A 9,885-nucleotide genomic window follows, 5' to 3' on the forward strand; every position below is an offset into this window, starting at 1 on the left:
TCACAGCTACCCTCTCTAGCATCATTTTACACTCACAAGTGGTTCTTTTTATTTTTTTTCAATGCAGTTTATTCAGGAACCTTGAACAATCATCTGACCCTGGGGAAAGCCAGCCCACAGCTTAAATAGCCTCTGGGTAGCCAACCCCAGCGTGCCACATGGGCAATGCAGATAGGTCCACATACATGGAAGCAAGCCAGATCCTCAGCCTTAGCCAAATGTGGAATTGTTCGCGACAGAGAGCACTCACCATCGGGAAGGTGGAAGGCGGAAACCAGCTCCATCTTTAAGGCATAGCATTCCGCAGCTCTCCACAGTTCCCCCTTTTTGCAAAACTGCGTTCCAGTTCCTAGGCTGATACACATTCTTTCTCCTTAATAATTTTGTTTCATACTGTTACATATTTTAGGACATGAATAATTTCTCTCCTATCCTATCTTTGCTGTATTGTAATGGCCTTGTTTCCAGTTTAAGTAAGATAATTGAATTTATAACAACTAACATTTGCGCCAACTCCCAAAAGCCCTATTTACTCACATGTCAGCATGGAGAATATCCCACGCACTGAAGTGTGATCCCTCAGAAATTAGGAAAGCATGAAAAGTTAGCTTATAAATTCCACAACCAACCCTGAGTTGTAAAGAACTGAGTTCACTGGCTCTAGAAATGGTAGTCATTAGAGTATGCTCATCTCCACGAATGCTTACTTTATTGTATCACCTTGACGAGGCCAAAGAGCACTCGAATATTTCCTGGGCATGCCTGTGATGTGTTTCTAAAAGAGATGAAGGTTGGGATCTGGGACTGACCGGTGCCATTGTCCTGCCTAGCACAGATGGACCTTGTACAATCTGTTCAACACGTGAATAAAGGGCTGAGTTAGAAAGAATTCTCCTCTGCTTAACTGCCTTCCAGCTAGAACCCCGATCTTCTGACTTCAGTCAACAGCTAGATCATTGGCTCTCATGGGTCTCCAGCCTTTTAGTTGTAGATTATAGAAGTTCCAGCCTCCACAGTTGTGAGAATTTCATACAATGATTAAAGAGATGACCGACAGACACACAGCCACAACTAACATGGCTTAGTTAGCCTCCCCTCCTCCATTCCCATTGGGCCATGCTTTGAGGACCAAGTGGCATCAATGTATGCAGAAGGTTGCATTCCATGAGAGGAATTTCACATGTGGGAAACCTGAATATTTTATAATGGGAGGTAAAAGCAAACTCTCATGACCTTCCCTCGGAGGGAGACATTTTCTTTATTATACCGAACAGTAAGCAAACCTGTCTTCTCTCCAAAGGGAGACAGATACTATCTAATATCAGATGTTCTCTGCTGTACAAACATCCCTGGAAAATAGTCCAATGCAAAAGGGCAATGAGTGGCAGCTCTCAAGACAAACAGAGATTCTGGAAATATATGGAGAATTATCTCCTAACATAGCTGACCCCTCTACTACATGACTGCCTCAGGGCCCCTACTCAAGAATCTATATGATAAATTGTTCTTTCTCTCACCTGAGTGCTTGTGTTTTCAACCAACTCATTCTTATTCACATAAATTCCCTCATCTTAAAATAAGGCTTTTTTTTATATCTATGTATCTCATCACCATCCTCATCTTCCTCTTCCATAACAAATATCATGAAAATATAAAACCATCTGTGCAAATTCACTGGCTCCCATGCTTTCTTCTCCAACTCTTCCCTGTCACTTAACAAACTCCAGTAATCAAAGACTACTGCCAATGGGTTTGAGGACAAGGTTCCCCTTTCCACGTTTTCCAGAGTACTGTTGGCATGCTGAGTCTTCAAACAGATACAACAGAGCTTCTTAAACAGTAGCAACTGTCCAGCAGACAGCTCAGATTGAACCATATCACACAATCGATCAAGACATCACCACATTCTCCAAACAAAATCTTCTTCCTTTAGTTTTAAGGAGCTGGATCAAGAACGACTGCTGAACAGCACTGAGCAGGTGGCCCAGGATATGGTGTGAATTACTCAGCATTCTAGGACTTGCCTAAAGATGATCTTCATTATAACGTAGAATAAACATAATTAAATCTATAGTCCTCAAGAAGCTAAACACCAAGAAGACCCTAGGGGAGAGGCTGACACCTCACTCAAAAAGGCAAACAGGGCAGACATTGGAAGTGGGAGAAGACAGAAAACAGGACAGGAGCCTACCACAGAGGGGCTTTGAAAGACTCTACCCACAACGCTATTGAAGGAGATACTAAGACTCATAGCCAAACTGTGGGCAGAGTACAAGAAACCTTATGAAAGAAGAGGAAGATAGAAAGACCTAGAGGGGAGAGGAGCTCCACAAGGAGAACAACAGAGCCAAAACACCTGGCCCCAGGGGGATCTTCAGAGACCGATACTCCAAACAGGACCATGTATGAACAGGACCTAGGCCCCCTGCTCAGATGTAACCCATAGCAGCTCAGTCTCCAAGTGGGGTCCCTAGTAAGGATGCGTAGGGACTGTCTCTGACATGAACCCATGGGCTGGCTCTTTGATCATCTCCCCCTGAGGGGGGTGCATCCCTGCCAGGCCATAGAGGAAGACAACACATCCAGTCCTGCTGAGACCTGATAGGCTAGGGTCAGATGGAATGGGAAGAGGTCCTCTCCTATCAGGGGATTAGGGAAGGGGCATAGTAGGAGAAGAGGGAGGGTGGATAGCACTGGAAGGAGATGAGGGAGGGGGCTACAGCGGGGATACAAAGTGAGTAAATCATAATTAATTAATTAATTAATTAATCAAATGAAAATTTAAAAAAAAAGAAATGTTGTCTTCGTTGATTTTTCCTATGAAATCACAGGCTCCCATTTATAGTATCAGCTAACACAATCCACAATCTATCAATTTTTAATTGCTTTTGTATAGTCATGTCCAAAATAGTGTAAGATTTGAAGAAGGAAGGTCTTCTTTTAGCTCACAGTTCCCTACAGTTCATTCTAGAAGCGTTTGGCTACATGTGCTCGAGTAGAAGACAATGGTGGTGGGATAACAGTTCACTTCTTGGAGGTCTGGGAAGCAGAAAGCAACAAGAAGAGGCCTAGGGTCACATCCCCCCAAGGAACTACCCCTACAGTAAGTTCCCCTCACTAGTCCACACAGCCCAAGGTTTTCAGAATTCCTCAGTGGCACTGTCACCCGGGGACAGTTCCCAAAACGTGAGCCTATGGGGAACACCTTAGATTCAAATCATTCAAATCATCCATGTAAACCCACGCTACACATTTTAGACATTTTTTAGACTCACACTTCCAGAAGAGATAAAGGAATGAAGGAAAGAGGAAAGAAAGGCCCAACAAATATCTCCTCCAACTCTAAAAATGTGACAGTCAATGCCGTAGTGAAGCTTTGTTCTTCTCAACTGAAATGCAATCAGTGAAACTGACAAGGTGTGTCTTACATACATAATAATAACATACAGATAGGTGTTCGTGTGTTTGTATTATTAATAGAGCAGGCTGGCAAAATATAGACAGCACAATTCCCTCTAAATATAACTGCGTGCAAAATTCCCTGAGCTTTGAAAGTTTCCCAGATTTCCCACCAACCACAGAACATGGATAAACCAAACACGCAACACAAATCTTGAAGAAGAAGGTGCATGTCAGTCTCATATGAGTCCTGAAACATGGGACGTATTTTTATCATTGTTTAAGTAAAGCGGGTAGATTAACAAAATAACCAAATGCCATTTGTCATCTCAATAAGGATGACGGAACAGAGGAAAGCAGCCGTTTGTTCCTTGAACATTCTAATTCAGCCAAGTACACTGTACTGAGGTACACTGTGGCTCACGAGAGACTGTGCCTTACCTCCCTGTGTGTCTCACTGATCTTCCACCCCCTTCTTTTTCTGTTTTCCCTGACATTTCTATTGCTCCTGTCCCCTTCCCTCCCCTCCCCCCCACACCTCTTCTCTTCCCCTTCTTCTTCCTTTCTCCCTCTTCTAATTAGGCCAGGCCTTTCTTCTGTCCATTCTTGTTCTAAATAGACCAGTTTAGTCTATCGCTGTCATCGCCTCTTCCACGTTATCTTTTTTTAGGCACAATACCAGCTCCATTTTTCTTGTGATTTGTGAAAGTCTTTCTTTCCTCTGTCCCTGCCCAGGCCTCCTACCCCCTGCCTAAGCTTTTCCTTTCTCCTCTATTATCTAGTATGCTCTCTGTTATATTTCTAGCCCTTAAAGTTCACAGGGCTCCTAAGAAAAGAAAACTACAGCTGTGGAGAAACAACAGAAGTTTGCCCAAAAAACCAGTCCTGGTTATTTGTATCTATTTTACCTTGTTGCTTCTAGACAACAGGTTGGTAGCTCAGATGTCAGGGGGAAAGTCCTGTAAACATCGCAAAATTTCTGGAGAAAGCACTTACACTCTGTCTCCTCTTAAGTCTTGGGGTCCTCCTTAAATTTCCAGCGTCCATACAATAAAGGAAGACATATTTAGATTTTCCCTGACTGTGCTTACCTCTCATAGCCAGAATAGAGCTCCCAATGCATCCCATCTCAAACTGTAAGTTGTAAGTAAAAAGAAGGAATATATTTAATTTGAGACATTTGTGGTCTTTTCTGGGCCCCGGGAAAAGTACTCAAGTGCCGAATCTATGAGCTGGGCGACTTGCAGAGAGAACGGAAGAGCCAGCTCGAGCTTCCGCCCTAGCCCCACTTCTTTCTTAAATCTGTAACGATCTGAAAACCTTAATCGTTCCAGTCTTACTTGTTGTCGTGTTCTTTGATTTCACACCTTTTGTGTTTATTTTTGTGGCTGGATTAGTTGCCTAGAAGCATTTCTTTATACTGTAAATGCAAGTTACCAGGTGGTTATGCCTCAGTCCTGATCTGCATCAGTGTTTCCATTGCACAGAATAACAACGTTTTCACGTGATTTGAAAGCAGCATAAATGTATTTAAAGCTTTATAGGGAAATTGATCACCACAAACTTAATTCTTAATTTCATCCTGCCCCTTCTGAGTTCAAAATGCATCTACAATAGTCTGTTCACCTTCTGACCTGCAGAGGAAACTAAAATCTTCCTGATCCTAACTGGGGATATTTTAAGGGATATTCCCTTCTTTGCAAAATAAAAATGTACAAAAAAAAAAAAAAAAAACTAGAAAAGAAGGAAGGAAGAAAAAACACACAAAACAAACAAAATGCCACCAACAACACTGGGAATGCCAAACGAAGCTTGCTCTAGCCAGGAACCATCAGTACAGAGACCATCAATGGAACCAAACTTTTCAGACCAGACGAATCTTTTCGGTAAATCACAGGTGAATTAGTCTTACAGGAAAAAAAAAAATTAAAAAAAAAAAGGGATACAGGAAATATGTGAATTCAAATTCGAGCACAGGGCAGCTGAAGATGAACAGAACAAATAATAAAGTGAGCAAAGCAGAGTTCAGTTGCTCTGTTCCTTAACAAGGATGCCCGAGCACAAATACAGAGAAGGCAGAAATCCATACTTCAAGACTCTGTTGAAGAGGAAGGAATAGTGCTGCGTTGAAGAAAGGGCCCGTTAACGCCGCACAGATTCTGCGAAGCACATTTTATTTGTCCTGTGAAGTCCTGTGAAAAATGCACTGTACCAGTAATATTTAATTGTAGCATAAAAATTCAAACACCATTTACTTGATATAGAGTAGGGATAGTATGTAAATTAAGTAAGTTTCTATTCATGTCTTCTTACTCACATCTGTTGGCAGTTTAAATAGTTTTAGTGTCATTAATTGTTATAAAAGTGCAAGATTTGCTGTATGCTTGCCACTTAGGACCAAAGGCACAAAAGTCTAATTGAACTAAGTAATTAGTAATTTGTCATTTCCTATTGTCAGCAATTACTTTCCATTAGAAATCCTCACTGAAAATTCTAATTTGAAGTGAGGTTTGCATTTTATTGCTGTCCATCCAAATTAGCTTAAAATTGACAGCTACATTTTCATTTAAAAGTTTAAAGATATTGAATGTGCTTGAAGAAGCTGAGCAGAGAAGTAGGTATGCACGCATGAACACGTACACGCTCACTTGCAGGTGTGTGCATACTTGTGCACACACGTGCGCACACACAAACCCACACATGCAAACACACACACAGAGAGAGAGAGAGAGAGAGAGAGAGAGAGAGAGAGTGCGCTAACACCAAAGAGGTGCCTTTCATTTCTGAAAGAGGGAGTTGCTCTGGAACTGTCAGATCCTCGGATCCTCTGTAACACCATGGGTTCCTGATTTTTACATTTGCACACAGATGGACAAGGAAACATGCACGCTATTGAGCGTCTTTCTGGGGTTCCAGTCTCCCTCTGGGATAGGACTGTTGAATGTTTTTTTTTTTTTTTCATTTGTTCCTCCTTCATGCTCCACTAGCCAATCCACAGTGCCTTCCTTCAGTTCTGAGCACCATGTAGAGCTAAGGGGGAGTGCACGTCAGCCCTCAAAAGTGACAGCACGCAGGTGCCTTATCATTACTGTCTACCCACTGATTTGCTTTCAACTAAGGGTGACTCCATGATCCAAGCTGATGGTGGGTTGCTTTGGAAAAGTTGGAGCCACGTGTGGTCTCTGGATGGTCTTCCTCTGCTAATATAGACATCGATTTCTCTTTAAAGTCCAGCTGGGTTTCTTGAATAAGTCAATTAGATGTTCAGGTGTCAAAAAAAACTATTTAAAGGTAGAAGCGGAATGCACACATCTCCTCTTCACCCCGTTGTTAAAGTCCTCAACGACCGGGCAGATTTTTTATTGAGAGGCTCACATTAATATTCATGTACACAAAGGCCCACACACTTAAATGAAGCAAACAGAAGTTATTTGAAAAAAAATCATATTTGTGTGTTTATTATAAAGCAGTCCGTGTCCATGCAGAACAGAGCAGACGTATTTTCCTAGGGCTAAAATTACATGAAAAGGCAAAAGACAATGAAATTTCACAATTACATTTCTAATAACTCATTAGTAGGAGGAGCATTCATTGTCTACACTAATTTAAATGATCTGGCTTGCCGATTTATTTGTTTTTTCCTAAATCACATAAATGTTAGAAATGAGTCATAACCCTGGAAATGGTTAGGAACTTCCCTCATTCTTTAAAGTAGCACTGTAGCTGTTAATCTTGGTTCACACAGCTTTCCTCAGAATGACTGTTGCATAGCGACTTCTTTGCTGTCTCACACATCTGTAACACTTAAGTGAACATTAACTAATGCTAATTTACAATCAAATCCAATGTAGAAGCGAATTATGTTTTCTTGAGCATTGAAAAGTCTTTATTGTGAACATTATGTTGCATAATGTCAGTGTGTCTTAATTATCTGCTTGTAAATAATATTTCCCACAAATCTTAAAATCAGAAAACTCTAGAAACAGAATACTAGTCTCAGTATAATTTGGCTTTCCTTCCTAATAATCTAATGCATGTCCTGTTTGCTTTCTTCACTGTTCTAAAAGTCAAGACCAAGTTTTCCCATGGGATTTACTGAAATATATTTTTTTTTATTTCACTATTCTACTGCAAGACTTTTTAAACATAAATCCAGGATTATCAAAAACATCTAAGTTTTACATGAGCTCAAATTATTCAAATTATAAAATTGTTGTCTCTGTAAGTCACATGTCAATACACCCACACACACCACACCTATAGCAATAGAATTCATGAAAGAAAAATAAGCCACAGACACAGCCTCTAATTCAGCTTATTCTAAAATTGTCTGTAATTGCCAATAAGGCACTGAAGAGAAGAGAGAATTAAATTAAAAGTTCAATAAACACTGATCAATACGCTTGTAAATACCAAGTCTATAAAATGATCTTTCTTTTAGATGTAGTTATTCTACACCAACATGCTCTGTATTTTGAAATTTGGGCTGATCATTTTGAAATCTAGTTAGATTTGTTTCTAATAGGAATGAGCCAGAAACCTAGGAAGGCTGCCGGGGAGGACAGAGAAAAGAAGAGAGAGCAGGCTGGTTTGTCAAACCGTCTCTGCCTCCTGCTCCAGCATTAGCTCACAATCAGCTGAAGAAAGAACTCATCTGTGTCTGAGATGTAAATAAATCACAGGCCTCAGTTACTTTACCACTAGCTGTTTGTCATTCAGGAAAATAATGGTTAATCAATGTCTAATCAATGAAGATGTGTAACATATTAGTTTGCAGTCCTTCATCATCCTATTTTCTTCAATTGCCTGGGGGTTTGTGTTCAGTACTTACACAATCGATTACAATTGAGAGTGATCGCTCAGCTCCGTGTTGAGAGCTGTCAGCTGTGCTTTCCAAGACACGGCTCTTACTCCGGTGTTTAATATGAGATGCTAATGTTTAGCTGCCGCTGACAACACGGGTTCCACGGCGGAAGGTTTTATGAGACGCGCTTAAGTAACTAATTGTATCACTACATGTCACTTGATGAAACTAAACTTTTCCTGACTTCACAATAATCATAACCATTACTGGCTTGCTGTGGAAAATTAAGGGGAAATAGCTGCCTGCTTGAGTCTGACCATGCCTGCGGGGAAGGTCTAGGAAAGGCAACTGCCAATGACGCCTTTATAAATAACTGCGAGGGCTGGAGGAGGGGAGCGGGCTCTTCCATTTTCATATAAAACAATTTTTTTTTCAACACGAGAATTCTTCACAAGTATCCTTGAATGATCCCTGATCTCTCACGATCACCGCAAATCTGTAGCCTGTCCGCACGTTTAAAACAGTCTTTCTGGACCATGAGGCTTTCAAGCCAAACAAGAACGTTAATTGTCGGATGCACGCGTTTTCCTTATCACTTACAAGAGAAGAAAAAAGAAAGAAAGAGAAAGAAAATAGCATCACGAGCCTGCAAATGTAGAAGGGAAGAGGTAGAGAAGGAGGAGAAATTATTCACACCAACAAATAGTCAGGCTGCGGAGCCTTAGCTTGAATTACTGTTTTGGTGACTTGTTTTGGAAGTTGCGCTGATGACAATCACAGAGACCAATGTCACAAACTAATAATAATATAGCGTTTCATTCGAAGCCTTTTTTGAATCTTGATAGTACGGATTTGAAAGAGAAAGTTTAGCGGCCTCTTTGCAACTCTCAGTGCTCAGAGCGCCCCCTAGTGCCCACAGCTTTACAACATCGTGGGAAGGCGGATGAGTCGTTTGAGCGCAGTTCAAGCTCATTGACACTTGCTTTACGGCCAACATTAAGGAACTTTAAAAAAGTATATCTATCATTGCAAGTGACCTAAATGTGCTCTTAAACTTAGAAATGCTTTAATATCATTCTGTGACCAACCACACCAGAGAATTGTTAAGTGATCTACGATTTTTTTAAAGTTATAATAGAGCATTAATTTTATTAGAGTATTACTACAGTGATACATTGTCAAATTTTATGGATATTTCGGGATATATTTCCATTGTCTGAATTTCCGGAATATATGGGAAAGTCTTAACCAATGACAGCATCTTAAGGAGGAAGGTCGCTGCCCATTTGATGCCGTAATGGACAAGGAATGTGGAATTTACATTGTTTCCAGTAGGAGTGGAAGAAGAAAAACCTTTATCTCCGCATCCAAATGTTTAATGATGAGAATCAATTGTAAAGGCAACCATAGAGCAGCCCATCAAATGATACCTTTATCGGTTTTGTTTTTTCTCAATTGGTTCTCTTTGTTGTGCAAATAAATACTACATTTGACCACAATAAGTCTGACCCCAAAGTGGGTGAGAGAATAAGAATAGGGAACAGAATACACTGCGAAACGCATATGGTTGAATTTTGACATAGAATCGCACAGTCGCAAGCGCCAGCCACAGAGAAGGCAGGCATTCCATTTTAAATGATGAACGTATCTTTCTGGGTTGGTGGACAATGAAGGAATCAGAA

This window comes from Meriones unguiculatus, chromosome 8, assembly GCF_030254825.1.
Source record: "Meriones unguiculatus strain TT.TT164.6M chromosome 8, Bangor_MerUng_6.1, whole genome shotgun sequence".
In the NCBI taxonomy this organism is placed as follows: domain Eukaryota; kingdom Metazoa; phylum Chordata; class Mammalia; order Rodentia; family Muridae; genus Meriones; species Meriones unguiculatus.